The 14,119-nt window shown below is 42.1% G+C and overlaps 1 protein-coding gene across 5 annotated transcripts in view; it reads left to right on the forward strand.

Annotated features, from left to right (window-relative positions):
* The window catches only part of Fshr (follicle stimulating hormone receptor), a 193,694-nt gene that overhangs the window by 16,676 nt on the left and 162,899 nt on the right, over positions 1-14,119 (forward strand). The gene's annotated exons all lie outside the window — the stretch shown is intronic.

Consider the following 14,119-nt stretch of genomic DNA (forward strand, 5'->3'; position numbering starts at 1 on the left):
CACTGTGTATCAAAAAGGAGCCAGGGCATATAAACCAGAGAATCAAGCCCACCCATTCAGGGTGTTCTCTCTTGGAGCCGCAGACCTGGGCTGTGTGGTTGTCCAGGTACTGAGAACCAAAAGTGTAACTCAGATGGCAAACAGCCTCAGGTTTTCCACTCCAAGCTAGGACTGTGAATTTCAGATTATCTTCTTAGGATAATGTTTGGAATTTATCACTCTCCGGTGACCTCTTGAGTCTACAGCAACTGTGCAGAAGCAGTGGCTCAAAGAGAAAACATTGCCCAGCTCTGTGTTTTGGCTACACTACCAAGATGAGGCAGCTCTTCTTGATTACACTGAAGGATGTGCTGTGCACAGACAGTCTTCTGTATGAGGTCAGTCTAAAACAGGGAAGTCAATGCACCCTTAGCCCCACAAGTGACCTGTACCACAGGCTTTAGGTGTTTACCCCCTCCCTGAACCTCTGTTTCCTACTTCTAAAGTGATTTTAACACTTGCTTTGGTGACTGTGACATGTGACATGTGGTTCTTTCCTCTCCACACTAATTAGTCTTTTTCTGCGTCTCCTCTACTTCTCCCTGTGACCCCATGGGCCAAGCAATGGCATTCAAGTTTTGAAGCAAATATCCTCTATAGATTTAACTGTTGAGTAGTGTGCCACTACCCTAAAAACTCTCTCCCATGCCTGATGGTCTTCTGTCTGCAATTTCTTCCTAAGAAGAGGGATTTTTTTTTCCATCCTACATAGAAAAAGTTGGATAACAAGAAAAATACAAGGGAGGGAAAAAGGAGAAGGATAAAGGAAAGGAGACTGGGGGAATGTGTGTGTACAATGCACAAGGACCAGCAAGATGACTTTTTTTCTCTTATACTAATGCATCAATGACTAAAGTACATCCATGTTCAAGAACATTTCATAGCTGAGGAGAAAGCATGAGGTGTTTATCTTCCAGAAAAGTGGGAGAACATTAGACGGAATAGCAAAAATAAGCTTCATACTTGATTCTGGACAGCCCTAATTAGATATATACAATAGAGGAAATGCATAAAACAGAAAGGGACAAAAGAAATGCTTGCTGACTGTTGGCATTCCCTGGCCCTGTCCCAAAGGAATGAGCCTGGTCCTTTGAAAGCTCTGAGAATCTATTCTCTCTGGAGGCCATAAGTCAGAGTCTACTAAATAGGATAGCAATCTTCTTTACAATGTGTGCTGATTAAAAGAAGATAAAACACAAAAATTATTTGAATAGTGTGTGTGTGTGTGTGTGTGGTTGTGTGTGCATGCTTGCGTGTGTACAGAAGAGAAGATAAAACATCAAGAACTGACATACCGATTGAATAAACAATTGTTTTATTCTTCCTTATAGGGATAGATTTAGGGTAAACTGGAGTTTTGGCAAAAGAGGTGAAGTTGTGGGCTCTATTTGGTATTTTTCATTTGCCTTGTAGTGTTCTGAGTTAATTAATGGTGTCAGTGACGGTCATATCGGCTAAGGGTGGGTCGGCCAGCTGAGATTCACTGACTACAATGGCTTGAGCCATCAGCATGGAAAAGCTGCATGGCTCACCTAGGGAAAAGCACCCGTGTTCCTCCATGTGTTCTTATCCTGCCTCCCAACCTCGTTTGCATTAGTTTCACTTCATTTGGAGTATGCGCCACCACCACCAAAGACTGCTGCTATCACATGACATGCACATGCTTGTATAAACAGATGCGATCAGAAGTGCCACTGACAGACATGTCGATTGCATTTTCCAATGGGTTCCTGCTGCTTGCTTTATGCTTTGCACGTAGTGCTTCAGTGAAAACTCACAACGGAAATTCAAGGGAGGCCCTGTTGTTGTTTGGAGAAGCACAGAGAAATTGGACAGCTTCAGTAAAAACCCCAGTGCTGCTCCTCTGTTGACAGAGCTAAGAACCAAGTTTAAGTCTACTTTTGCATGCCCTCTGCATGTTGTGGGGAATGTGTGTCTTCTGACTCCTTCCTGTTCTTCTAGGGGAAAAATAAATACCAACATGCTGTTCTTAGAGTCTGGGCTAGAAGCCAGCTCTATGGGTCATTCAGCCTCTTTGGCAGCTATTTAACTCAAGTGTGGTGGCATAAAAGCAGACATAGACAGCAGGTAAATGAATGAAATTGTCCTCACAAAACTTTTTTGTGCACACACTGAAATTCAAATTATATGTCATTTTTACAGTACAAAATCTTTTGTGGCTTTTCCAAATCTGTAAAAAAATGGGGGTGGATGAAAAAGATTTCTAGTTCATGGTCTTTAGAAAAGCAATCACAACAGTGTTACTTTGGTTATATGATGACCGATTTGGCCCAATCTAGGTTGTTTGCCACCCACTCTTGCTTCAACTGAGAGTTTCTTCTGAGTTGAGAGAATAAATTGAATGTAAGTGGTCTAGGAACTTGAAGCATGTCACCACAGAGAAAGCATTAAACTAGGCAGGGAGGGTCAGGAGTCGGGCCACAGAGAATGGGAATTACAGGGTCGTCTTTTAACTGATTCTGGCAAGTCAACAATGATAGAATATTAGTATCTCCACTCTGAGAGACCTGAGTTTAGACCTGAGCAGTGCCAATAACTTCTTACTCTATCATCTTGTGCTGCTGGCTGTGTGATAGAAATTACAGTGTATGCCTGACTCACAGCCTTGCTCTGGGGACTAATGGCAGCATGTCTCTGGTGCTGTTCTTGTGGATATTGGTGATATTAGCAAGTGTAAAATATTAGACAAAACTCACATTCAAGCACAGGACTCTTCTGAAGATCAAACCAGTAGAAAAGGATGCGAATGATTTGGAAAACTGATAGATTATCATAGCTAGTCTGTAACCTCCCTTTTGCTTAGCAGTGGTCTCATTCCAGTGGGTCCAGCACTTAAACTTCATACACTGAGTAGGAAAAAAAATCAGCATTTCTACAGGCTGTTGGTATTTGCCAAGCACTTGGAAAGCAGGTTCATTCTGCTCATCCTGAAAACAACCATGATTTCTGACTTACCCCAGCATCTGCTTCAGTTGGACGCAGCCCTCAAATCCAGAAAAGTCTCAGATCATCCTTCATTCTTCCTAGAGTTGAAATTCCTGAGAAAAAAGTAAACACTTAGTCTAGGTTCAAAAACTTTCAATCTAGGAGACACTCTGAATAGAATCATTCCTTTTTCTTTGATACAGCCAGAGGACTGTGGTAGATAAAGGCAGTTCACTGACATCATACCTGGCCGAGGGAATGTCAGACTGGGCTCCTGTTGCAAACTGCCTGTCTTGAACTCTCTCCTCACAGTGTCCCATAACTGGTTGCAATCTCATTTGACTAGCACTTACTTCTAATTCTCTAATTATCCTTTTTAATTATTATTCTTTTTCTTGACCTTGGATTCCTTGGTATGGCTGCTTGGCTTAGCTTGTTCTCCACACCTACAGCCCTAGGTTAATTTTTTAATTAGGAGCAGGTTTTTCTGGCTTAGTCTTTGCTTCGCAAACCTTAGCTCTCAGGGATATTTCAGTGTTCCGTGAGAGGGATGTCTTTGCCAGGCCAATGAGTTTTGAAATCCAAATAAAAGAGTTCTTGATGTTTTCAAAAACAATTATGGAGCATTTTTCCCCTAGGAGCATGCTTGGGGATTAAGATCCTATAAAAGACAAATACTTTAGGAAAAAGTAGTCTATTCAGCTGCCAGGGCCAGAGAGAATTCCTTCTTAAGCATGAACCATAAGCAGGACTCCTGGCTCCTGGCTCAGTACTAAAAGAGATGAGCCCTTGAGTGGGTTTTGTGTTATGTCAAAGAAATGGCAGTTGGAAGATGCCTGTTCTTATAAAAGGTAGTTCTAATATGCACACTGTTACCATGTGGGAAACAGCCATTACCTCTTACAAGTTACTAGTTTCGAGCTAGTCTCATCATTTTATATTCTACTGCTCCTCGCAAGCAGCATCCTAGCATTGCCATCATCTTTACCTTTGATTGAAGGAATAGCTCTCCAAAGTCTGACTTTTTTGTTTCTTCATTTACCCCTCTCTAATAAAACCTTCTTTCTCCAAACCAGCCTTCTCAATTGTCATTTCCTCTGCAAAATGCCACCATCACCATGTTATGGGGCCCCATTTCAAAAATAATTCAATAGCTCAATAGCTTCCCTTGCTGACATATCTCCTCATCCTCTGGTGGAGGAGTGCATTCCACAGTGTTTCGTTCAAACGGCATCATTACCTCTCTGTCTTTATACTGCCTCTTCAATTTGCCCCCAGTTTCTTCTTGACCTCCTGCTATGTACACTGGTTAACATGGGCACACTTGAAGTTTGTGTCTTTCATGAAGTCAACAGTTGCTACTCACTCTTTATTTAATCTTCCTTCATCTGAACCCGGAGCACAGCTCATTTCACACTTAATCTTGCTTTGAGTTTAATTTTTTCATGTGTATCTCATTTCTTCAACTGCAGTGAAAATTTCCCTTGTGCTACTCATTGCGCCTGGTTCAATGCAATGTACATCCTGGGACTTCAATTATGTGTTGAACAAATGATTTAATAAATCAGGCAGAATTACATCTGCTTATTTGCTCTGCTCCTTGGTATTGAAGAAAAGATTTCTATAAAAGATGATTATAGCTCTTTCCTGCAGTGAACTACAATAGCATTTGTTGCTGTTCTTGTTTTCCTTGCCTTTTTATGTGTTTGTTGTACGAGAATGCCTGTATATCACTCTGGAATCTGTTAATTTATTCAGAAAAATCAAAACAAGTCACCTAAGTTAAAAGTTTAATATTCTGTACACTAGATATGCTGCTCACATTTTTTTACTTAAGTCAACAGCGTCTGTCTCTCTATACCTATGAATATTGAAAAGATAAAAAAAATTGCCTAAACAAAATCACTTTTAACAAGATAGAAATATTCAAAGAAAAATATATTTTATCAAATAGTACCAGATCTCAAACCTGGAATATTATTCTTTATATATTCTTTAAATGTAGCTCTGTCTGGTTATCAAACATCCAAGAACTCTCTGTGCAAACTGTCCTGGGTTCTCAGTGCAGACCCACCCACTGCCTTGCTTTGCTTAGATGCCTCTGTGAGAGAAACAAGCTGTCCTGTGTTCATGCTAATGCATGGACAAGCCTTCCTCATAAATAAACAGTACCCACTTTAGCAAAAATTGTCTATGCCAATGTTTGAAATTTAATTGGGCTGCAGGAGAGAGGTTTATATTCCCTACAGAGGAATCAGGGGGGAAATGACTAAAGGAATAGCTACAGAATATAGCACCTTGAAAGAGTAGAAATTACATTCCAAGGAAAAAAGTCTTTTAAAGCAGAAGATGAACTCTACCCTGAGAATTGGCTAAGAGCTATAATTTACAGAGTCATTATCAGCAATTGAAGAACAGGGGTTTGATAGCACAGAACTTCTCTTGCTACATGAGGATAAAATGCCGCTACTTTACCTAGGGGTGCCTGCTTCTGTTCCTCAACAAGTCTTCTGCTGAAGAAGCCTGCATCTTAACAAAGGACATATCATGCAAGAAGATAGGAAATTCATTTAACTTTTGATTATTTTTATCCAAGCCACTTAATTGATTTATCCAGTCCCTACAGTTGATTGGACTGTATTTTTCTTTTAGCTATTAGATTTAGACTCTCCAATTTAGATTTATTTAGACAAGATTCTAGCTTATATATCCCTGCAAGGTCAACTAGGAAAAAGAATAATTATTTTTAATTGACTAGGATCTGATTATAATGAGATTTCAATGTTTGTTCCTGATATGACCTCTCCCTGAAATATCTGAAAGAATGTTTTCTGTCTCGGACCCGGACATGCCATTACCTTGTTCTTTCATATGGAATATGCCACTGATCTGCAACTCTCCAAGGGACACAAACAGATACAGAAAGGATACACACACACACACACACACACACACACACACACGTGCGCACACATGCATACACACTATTTTAAATAAAGCAGCTAAGCCTTGCCATGGAACTTAAACTCAGTTATCTTTTGAGTATTAAGAGTGTTTGACTTCATTCTCTCTTAATTGTTCTCTGAAACCTCTTCTACCAAACAGTAACATAGTGCCCTCACACAGACTACTGTTCCAGCATTTTCAAGAAATGTACAACATCTCCATAAAGCCACACTTGATGAAAACCTCCACAAAATAGAGACCCCGTGCCTGGCAGTGATAACTCATGCCTTTAATCCCAACACTCAGGAGGCAGAAGCAGGTGGCTCTCTGTGAGTTCAAGGCCATCCTGGCCTACAGAGTTAGGTGGGGGACATCCAGGGCAACACAGAGAAACCCCATCTCCAAGAAACAAAACAAAACAAAAAACAAAAGAGAGAGGGGGGGGAAAGAGAGGGAGAGAGAGAGAGGGAGAGAGAAAAAGAGAAAGAGAGAGGGGGGAAAGGGGGAAGGAGGGAGAGACGGAGGGAGGGAGAGAGGAAGAGAGGGAGGGAGGGACGGAGGGAGGGAGGGACGGAGGGACGGAGGGAGGGAGGGACGGAGGGAGGGAGGGAGGGAGAACCTGTAACCTCCATTAAGCATCAATGAAATAAAAGGATCGACTGGTTAAGGAGACAATGCTAAGGAGATTGATGGAAGATTGGTAAAGAATGACTCTCAGTTTCCTCCAGTTCTGAAAAGCTTTCATTTTACAAATTCCATTCAGCCACCAAACTTGCCAAAACCGATAGGATTTTCTTAGTCCTCAGATTCTAAAAGCTGGGTAATAATTCTAGTTGTTGGACTCAGTAGGTGAGAATTCCCTTGGGCTTAACAGACAGTTTTGTTATGTGAGAAGCAGTGTGGAGAAGACCCACACAGACACCTAGACTGTTGTTACAGCCTGACAAGGATTTCAAACAAGAATTTGCTAGGAATCTCCGCTCTAGCAGTGACTTTGTGCCTAAACAAATAAAGACTGAACTTTGCTGAGCATGACACCCCTCTAATGCCCTCTTCAAGTAAGACTGCATAGAAGAGAGAGGCCCCGTCAGGGAAGGTCACAGTCTGGAATTCCAGACTTATCAGGAGTGGCTTACCCTATTCTATCACCTCTATGAAAGTCGGTAAGATCTGACTCCCCAAAACAGTACTGCAACCCTAGAAGACAGTGTGCCCTGTACTTGTGTTCTCCTTTACCTCATACATGTCTGCCAGGTACTCTCTGAGCCCTCTGAGCCCTCCTCTCTTGGGTCCCTGTACTTAGCTCTTATTTACCCTTTGTGATTCAGCTCTCAAATTCAGGGCAAAAAGCCAGACATATTTTAGCATCAAGTCAACACTCCTGTTTCCTCTCTGATCTTTTCTGACCTCAGCCCTCTTATGTCCATTTCTCTTCCCTAGCCCTCAGGTAAATCTTCCATTTCCCTCCCCATACGTAATTACTTTCTCTCATCTAAATATACTTACTCTTCTACTTCAGTATTACTCAGTTTTGAGAGCACAGGAAAGTGGTTCATTTTCACATGTTTTTAACAGCAAATATTTGTTGATCATATGTGTGGGAGACACTTCCCACTTGGGAAAACAATCAGAAGGGTTGTCCCTTCTCCTATGACGTTAAAAAAAAGCAAGTAACAACAATAACAGTTTCCTTCACTCTTACCCACAACAATCAAATCCCCCATCAGGAGAGTCATTGCAGAAACCACTATCTCGATGTTCATTGTATGTTGCTCTACGTGAGGTGAAATGACAGCCCATGGGAAGTAGAGGAAATGGGTGCAGGAAAACTCGGTGAGAACAGGGCTGTTGCCCGGCTCAGAAAGAAAGCCAAGGAGGTCTGTCTACATCTTTCTTGCTGACCACCCCAAGGCTGATTTCAGGAGCTGTTTACAGCCACTTCTCAAATGTCCATTGTTTAAAAAGCTGAAAAATGCTTTCTCTGTTTTATGTATAGTAAAAAGGAGAACACAGAAATAAATAAAATATAACAACAAATGAACACCAGCAAATTAATGATAGGATTTAACTGGAATGTGTTCAGATAGTAATTACATTTGACTTTAAGCTTTCAAATTATGAAAATTCTAGGGAGCCTCTGAGCTTGGATGAGAGAGACTGACAAAAAAATTGGAAGGAGCATGATGATGAGAGGAGTGAGCTGTTGCATTTCTTTTTCCAAATTCATAGTTTTCTCCAAATCTACTGGGTTCCTAAATGCTATTATGTGTCTGTTGGGTAAAAGTTGGCCTGCCAGTGGACTGCATGTGCTAGATCCACTCCACCACCACTGCCGCCACCGCCACCACCACGGTATATGGATCCATTCTCTTCAGAGCTGGTAATGGCACTGAAGTTGCCTAACAAAAAAAGCAGTTCCCCTTTAGAATATAAAGGGGCACTAGGAAAGGGTCAGTGGGTGCCATGAATGCATCAGGACCTTCTCTTTCTTCTCAGTTTTTAAACTCTTTTGTACAGCTGTATTAGACTAGAAAATAAAATTAAATACAAAACAGTCACTTTCCATCTTCAGAGCACAGCATGAACTGTATCCATAACCAAATCTAAACTATTGCCACTCCTATAGGTCTGCTATTGCTAGTTTTTGACCAGGTCAGGAAAAAGAACCATCGTGGGTAAACAGTTGAGGCATTTCTCTAAGTCTGCATACTGGGAAAGGGACCAAATCATGCACCAAGAATCATTGGTTTAAGCTAGAAAATGGAGACAGCCATAAAAAACAATGAGTATCATGATAGGCAAGGGGTCATCTGGAAACCTGCCTGTCGTGGCCACGCTGCTTATCACGCCCCTGAGCATGAGAAGCGGTGGAGCTCCTTCAAGAAGAACACACAGTCTTAGAAAGGCATCTCGTTCCCCCAAACAAATACTAGAGATGAGCGGAAGAAGAACAAACAGTTCTGATAACCAGATAGGAAGACTACAGAGCAGCTCCTGGGAGCAGCTTGATTCTGGAGAGAGAACAAGAGTGGCAAAAAGTGTAATCATCGCAGCAGAAGACCCAGCTGGGTCATTAGGGTCTAGACTCAGGAGGGTCAGGTTCTCTGGAGAAAAATCTTTCAGACACCTGCAGGGGGGTGAAACCCTTATTGTCAGCATTCTGAAGGACAAGTAAGGGCTTTGGGGTCGGGGGTGTAACTAAGCATCTGCATTCATAACTGGTACCTATTACCCATAAAGGCACAAACTCTATTTATGCTCTTTTAAAAATGTTTTTGGCAACTGAACTACTGACTTGTACCCATAATTCCAGCTACACCAGAGGCTGAGACAGAATTGCCACCCTGGGGAATGTAGAGAGATTTAGTCTCAATTTTTTTCTTAATCTCAACGTTGGAGCACACATTCTTAATTCTGGCCTTCTCTGCTGTGCATCTGTATTCTCTGTGGTGAGCTCATTCATAGCGTTACATTCAGAATTTTTGTGCCATGCTCAGCTGCTTTATGGAGCCCCAGGCATGGAAAATTCATCTATAGCCTGAACACCTTCACTTGGATCCCTCATTGGAGTCTCAAAATGAACAAGTAGAAAGCAGTGAACTAACCAAACTCCTTCTCCCAAGTCCCTCATATACTCTTGTGGGCACGCTTTTCTTTCCCACACACCAGTTCCCAAACAAGCAACATGGAGACTTAATACTACTTATTAATGCTCACTGAAAGCTCTGCTTATTACTAACTAGCTCTTACAACTTAAATTAACCCATTTCTATTAATCTATGTATTGCCATGTGTCTCATGTCTTTACCTATCCTCCAGAATGCCTTGCTCTTACTGCTTCTCCAGACAACTCTGGTGATTCTGCCCTCCTTTTTCTCAGCATTCTCTCTGCCCCCCAAATCCTGCCTAGCTGTTGGCCAATCAACTTTCTGTTAACAATGAGAGTGACATATTTTCACAATGTACAAAAGGATTATTCCGCGGCAGACTCTCCTCTCCAAGCTGTGTCACCAAGTCCTATCTCTAGTACCAACTCGTCACCTGGTGCTAGTGATTCAGTCCCTGAAGCATGGCTGTAAAGTTGTCACTTCCCCTTAGTGCACCACCATCAGAGCTCCAGCCATCATCACTTTCATCTGGACTAAGCTCCCGGAAAAAGCTCCCACCACTCCTCATTCTCTGGTTTCAGATGAGTCCAGGCTCCATCCCCAGCACTGACAGCAAGAGAGGTTTTTTCAACAGCACAGAAGAGAGATGCCTAGGATTTCTCTTAGAGTTAAATTTATTCAGCCCACGTTTCATAACATCTGAAGATGACTGACATTTTTCTAGCTGCCGGAAAGCCAACAGAAGGAAGAAAACAAAATTCTCTCTCTCGTAGAGATCACATGTTTTGACATGAGTACAAAGTCACCCCTGAACTGGCTCTGTATGCCTCTTCCATAGCACAATGCCCCTCATGCACTGCTTTCTGATCACCAACAATTCCAGACTCCATAGACCGACTTTGAATCCAGGCTTTTACGCCTTAGGTCTTTACCTTCCTTTCCTCTTTGCCAAGAATGCTTTTCCTGCTTCTCTTGGCAATTTCTTCCTTCCTACTCTACCCAAATGCTATTCCCCAAAACAGTGGTTCAAAACACTGTGACCCTTTAATACAGTTCCTCATGTTACACTGGCATGGACCTTAAAATTATTCCCATTGCTACTTCATAACTATAATTTTGCTACTGTTATGAAGCACGATGTAAATATCTGATATGCAGGAGAGTTGATGTGCAGAACTCCCCCCCACATACACTGTGAAATATTATTCGCCACAACTTCTGCCCTAAAGGGTCTTTTTCTGACCACTCCGCCACAGCTGTATCCTGCACAGATCTTGCCTGTGAGCCTCTATGACTTTTCATAAACTAACTGCAATTTGAATGCTTCTTTTTTCCCTTGTCTCCCACCATCCCTACCCCTAGAAAGTAGAACTGAAGTTGCATGATGGCAAGAATTGCTGCCGTGCTTGATAGTACCTGGCATAGAACAGAGGTTTAATATGCTCATGATTTGAATGAATAAGTCAAAGGCTCCTTCAAGCAAAGAATCCAACGGTTGAAATGTAACCAGTATCTGCTGTGCTCCAGTGACTGACTAACCTCTAACAGTGTCTTACTTCACATCACCATTCTCTCCAGATTGGAAGGGAGAAACACAGAATTAATCAGCTAGCCCCAAGACAACCTGCTTCTTTGTGTCACAACCCAAACTGGCATCATGGACACAGCAGGCTTTAAAACACCTTTGTACTAAGCATGAAAGAAGTACAAGTAGCCTCCCTATCTCCTGAACTCAAAAAGGGAAAGTCTGAAGTCTTTATTTGAGGACGTATATATGTTCAAGTCTAGAGGTATTTGTATCCAAAATACATACATTGGACTGTTCCCAGCATTCATCAATCACTTTTTTCTCATTTTTTATTAAAAATTTCCATCTCTTCCCCTTCTCCTCCCCCTTCCCTCCCCTCCCTTCCACCCATACCCCCCAATCCCTCCCTCTCCAAGCCAAAGAGCCATCAGGGTTCCCTTCACTATGTTAAGTCCAAGGTCCTCCCAACTCCCCCTAAGTCCAGGAAGGTGAGCAACCAAACTGACAAGGCTCACAGTGAACCCGTCCATGCTGTAGAGTTCAAGCTCATTGCCCTTTTCCTTGGTTTCTCAGTCCTCCTCCACCATCAGCCACATTCAGAGAGTCCAGTTTGGTTCACTGTTCCATCAGTCCCATTCCAACTGGACTTGGTGGTCTTCCGTTAGATCTGTCCCACCGTCTCAATGGGTGAACGCACCCTTCACGGTCCTGACTTCCTTGCTCATGATCTCCCTCCTTTTGCTCCTCATCAGGATCTTGGGAGCTTAGTCCGGTGCTCCTATGTGGGGCTCTGTCATTTTCTCCATCCAATGCCAGGTGAAGGTTCTATGGTGATATGTAAGATATTCATGAGTATGGCAATAGGATCTGGACATTTCTGGCACCCTCTCCTCAGCTGCCCAAGGAACTAGCTGGGGGCGTCTTCCTGGACACCTGGGAACCCCTCTAGAGTCAAGTCTCTGCCAACCCTAGAATGGCTCCCTTAATTAAGATATATAATTCCTTGTTCCCATATCCACCTTTCCTATATCCCAACCATCCTATTCCCCCAAGCTCTTCCCATCCTCCACTTCATACTTTTCTCTCCCCCTCCCCCCATCCCCCATCCCACTCCACCCCCAAGTTCCCATTTTTTTTTTTTTTTGGTTTTTCGAGACAGGGTTTCTCTGCAGCTTTAGAGCCTGTCCTGAAGCTAGCTCTTGTAGACCAGGCTGGTCTTGAACTCACAGAGATCCGCCTGCCTCTGCCTCCCAAGTGCTGGGATTAAAGGCATGTGCCACCACTGCCTGGCTCAAGTTCCCATTTTTTATCTGGCAATCTTGTCTACTTCCAATATCCAGGAGGATAACCATATGGTTTTCTTTGGATTCACCTTCTTATTTAGCTTCTCTAGGATATTTTACGAATTATAGGCTCGATGTCCTTTATTTATGGCTAGAAACCAATTATGAGTGAGTACATCCCATGTTCATCTTTTTGGGCCTGGGTTACCTCACTCAGGATAGTGTTTTCTATTTCCATCCATTTGCATGCAAAATTCAAGATGTCATTGTTTTTACCGCCGAGTAGTACTCTAATATGTATATATTCCACACTTTCTTCATCCATTCTTCCACTGAAAGGCATCTAGGTTGTTTCCAGGTTCTGGCTATTACAAATAATGTTGCTATAAACATAGTTGAACAAATGCGTTTGTAATATGATTGGGCATCTCTTGGGTAAATTCCCAACAGTGGGATTGCTGGGTCCTGGGGTAGGTTGATCCCAAATTTCCTGAGAAACCTCCACACTGCTTTCCAAAGCAGTTGCACAAGTTTGCATTCCCACCAGCAATGGATGAGTGTACCCCTTACTCCACAACCTCTCCAGCAAAGGCTATCATTGGTGTTTTTGATTTTAGCCATTCTGACTGGTGTAAGATGGTATCTCAACGTTGTTTTGATTTGTATTTCCCTGATTGCTAAGGAAAGTGTCTTTTGGCCATTTGAACTTCTTCTATTGAGAATTCTCTGTTCAGTTCACTGCCCCATTTTTTAATTGGGTTAATTAGCATTTTAAAGTCTAGTCTCTTGAGTTCCTTATATATTTTGGAGATCAGACCTTTGTCTGTTGCGGGGTTGGTGAAGATCTTTTCCCAGTCAGTAGGCTGCCTTTTTGTCTTAGTGACAGTGTCCTTTGCTTTACAGAAGCTGCTCAGCTTCAGGAGGTCCCATTTATTCAATGTTGCCCTTAATGTCTGTGCTGCTGGGCCTATACATAGGAAGCAGTCTCCTGTGCCCAAATGTTGTAGAGTACTTCCCACTTTCTCCTCTAGCAGGTTCAGTGTGTTCAGATTGATATTGAGGTCTTTAATTTGGACTTGAGTTTTGTGCATGGTGATAGATACGGATCTACTTTCATTCTTCTACAGGTTGACATCCAGTTATGCCAGCACCATTTGTTGAAGATGCTTTCTTTCTTCCGTTGTGTGCTTTTAGCTCCTTTATCGAAAATCAGGTGTTCATAGGTTTGTGGTTTAAGATCCGGGTCTTCTATTTGATTCCATTGGTCGACTTCTCTATTTTTATGCTAGTACCAAGCTGTTTTCAATACTGTAGCTCTGTAATAGAGTTTGAAGTCAGGGATGGTAATGCCTCCAGAAGTTCCTTTATTGCATAAGATTGTTTTGGTTATCCTGGGTTTCTTGTTCTTCCATATAAAGTTGATTATTATCCTCTCAAGATCTGTGAAGAATTTTGATGGGATCTTTAAGGGGATTGCATTAAATCTATAGATTGCCTTTGGTAGTATTGCCATTTTTACTATGTTGATCCTCCCAATCCAAGAGCAAGGGAGATCCTTCCATTTTCTGGTATCCTCTTCAATTTCTTTCTTCAAAGACTTAAAGTTCTTGTCAAATAGGTCTTTCACTTCCTTGGTTAGAGTTACCCCAAGATATTTTATGCTATTTGTGGCTATCGTGAAAGGTGACACATCTCTGATTTCTTTCTCTGCTTCCTTATCCTTTGTATATAGGAGGGCAACTGATTTTTTGGAGTTGATCTTGTATCCC

The sequence above is a fragment of the Arvicola amphibius genome, chromosome 2, assembly GCF_903992535.2.
Source record: "Arvicola amphibius chromosome 2, mArvAmp1.2, whole genome shotgun sequence".
In the NCBI taxonomy this organism is placed as follows: domain Eukaryota; kingdom Metazoa; phylum Chordata; class Mammalia; order Rodentia; family Cricetidae; genus Arvicola; species Arvicola amphibius.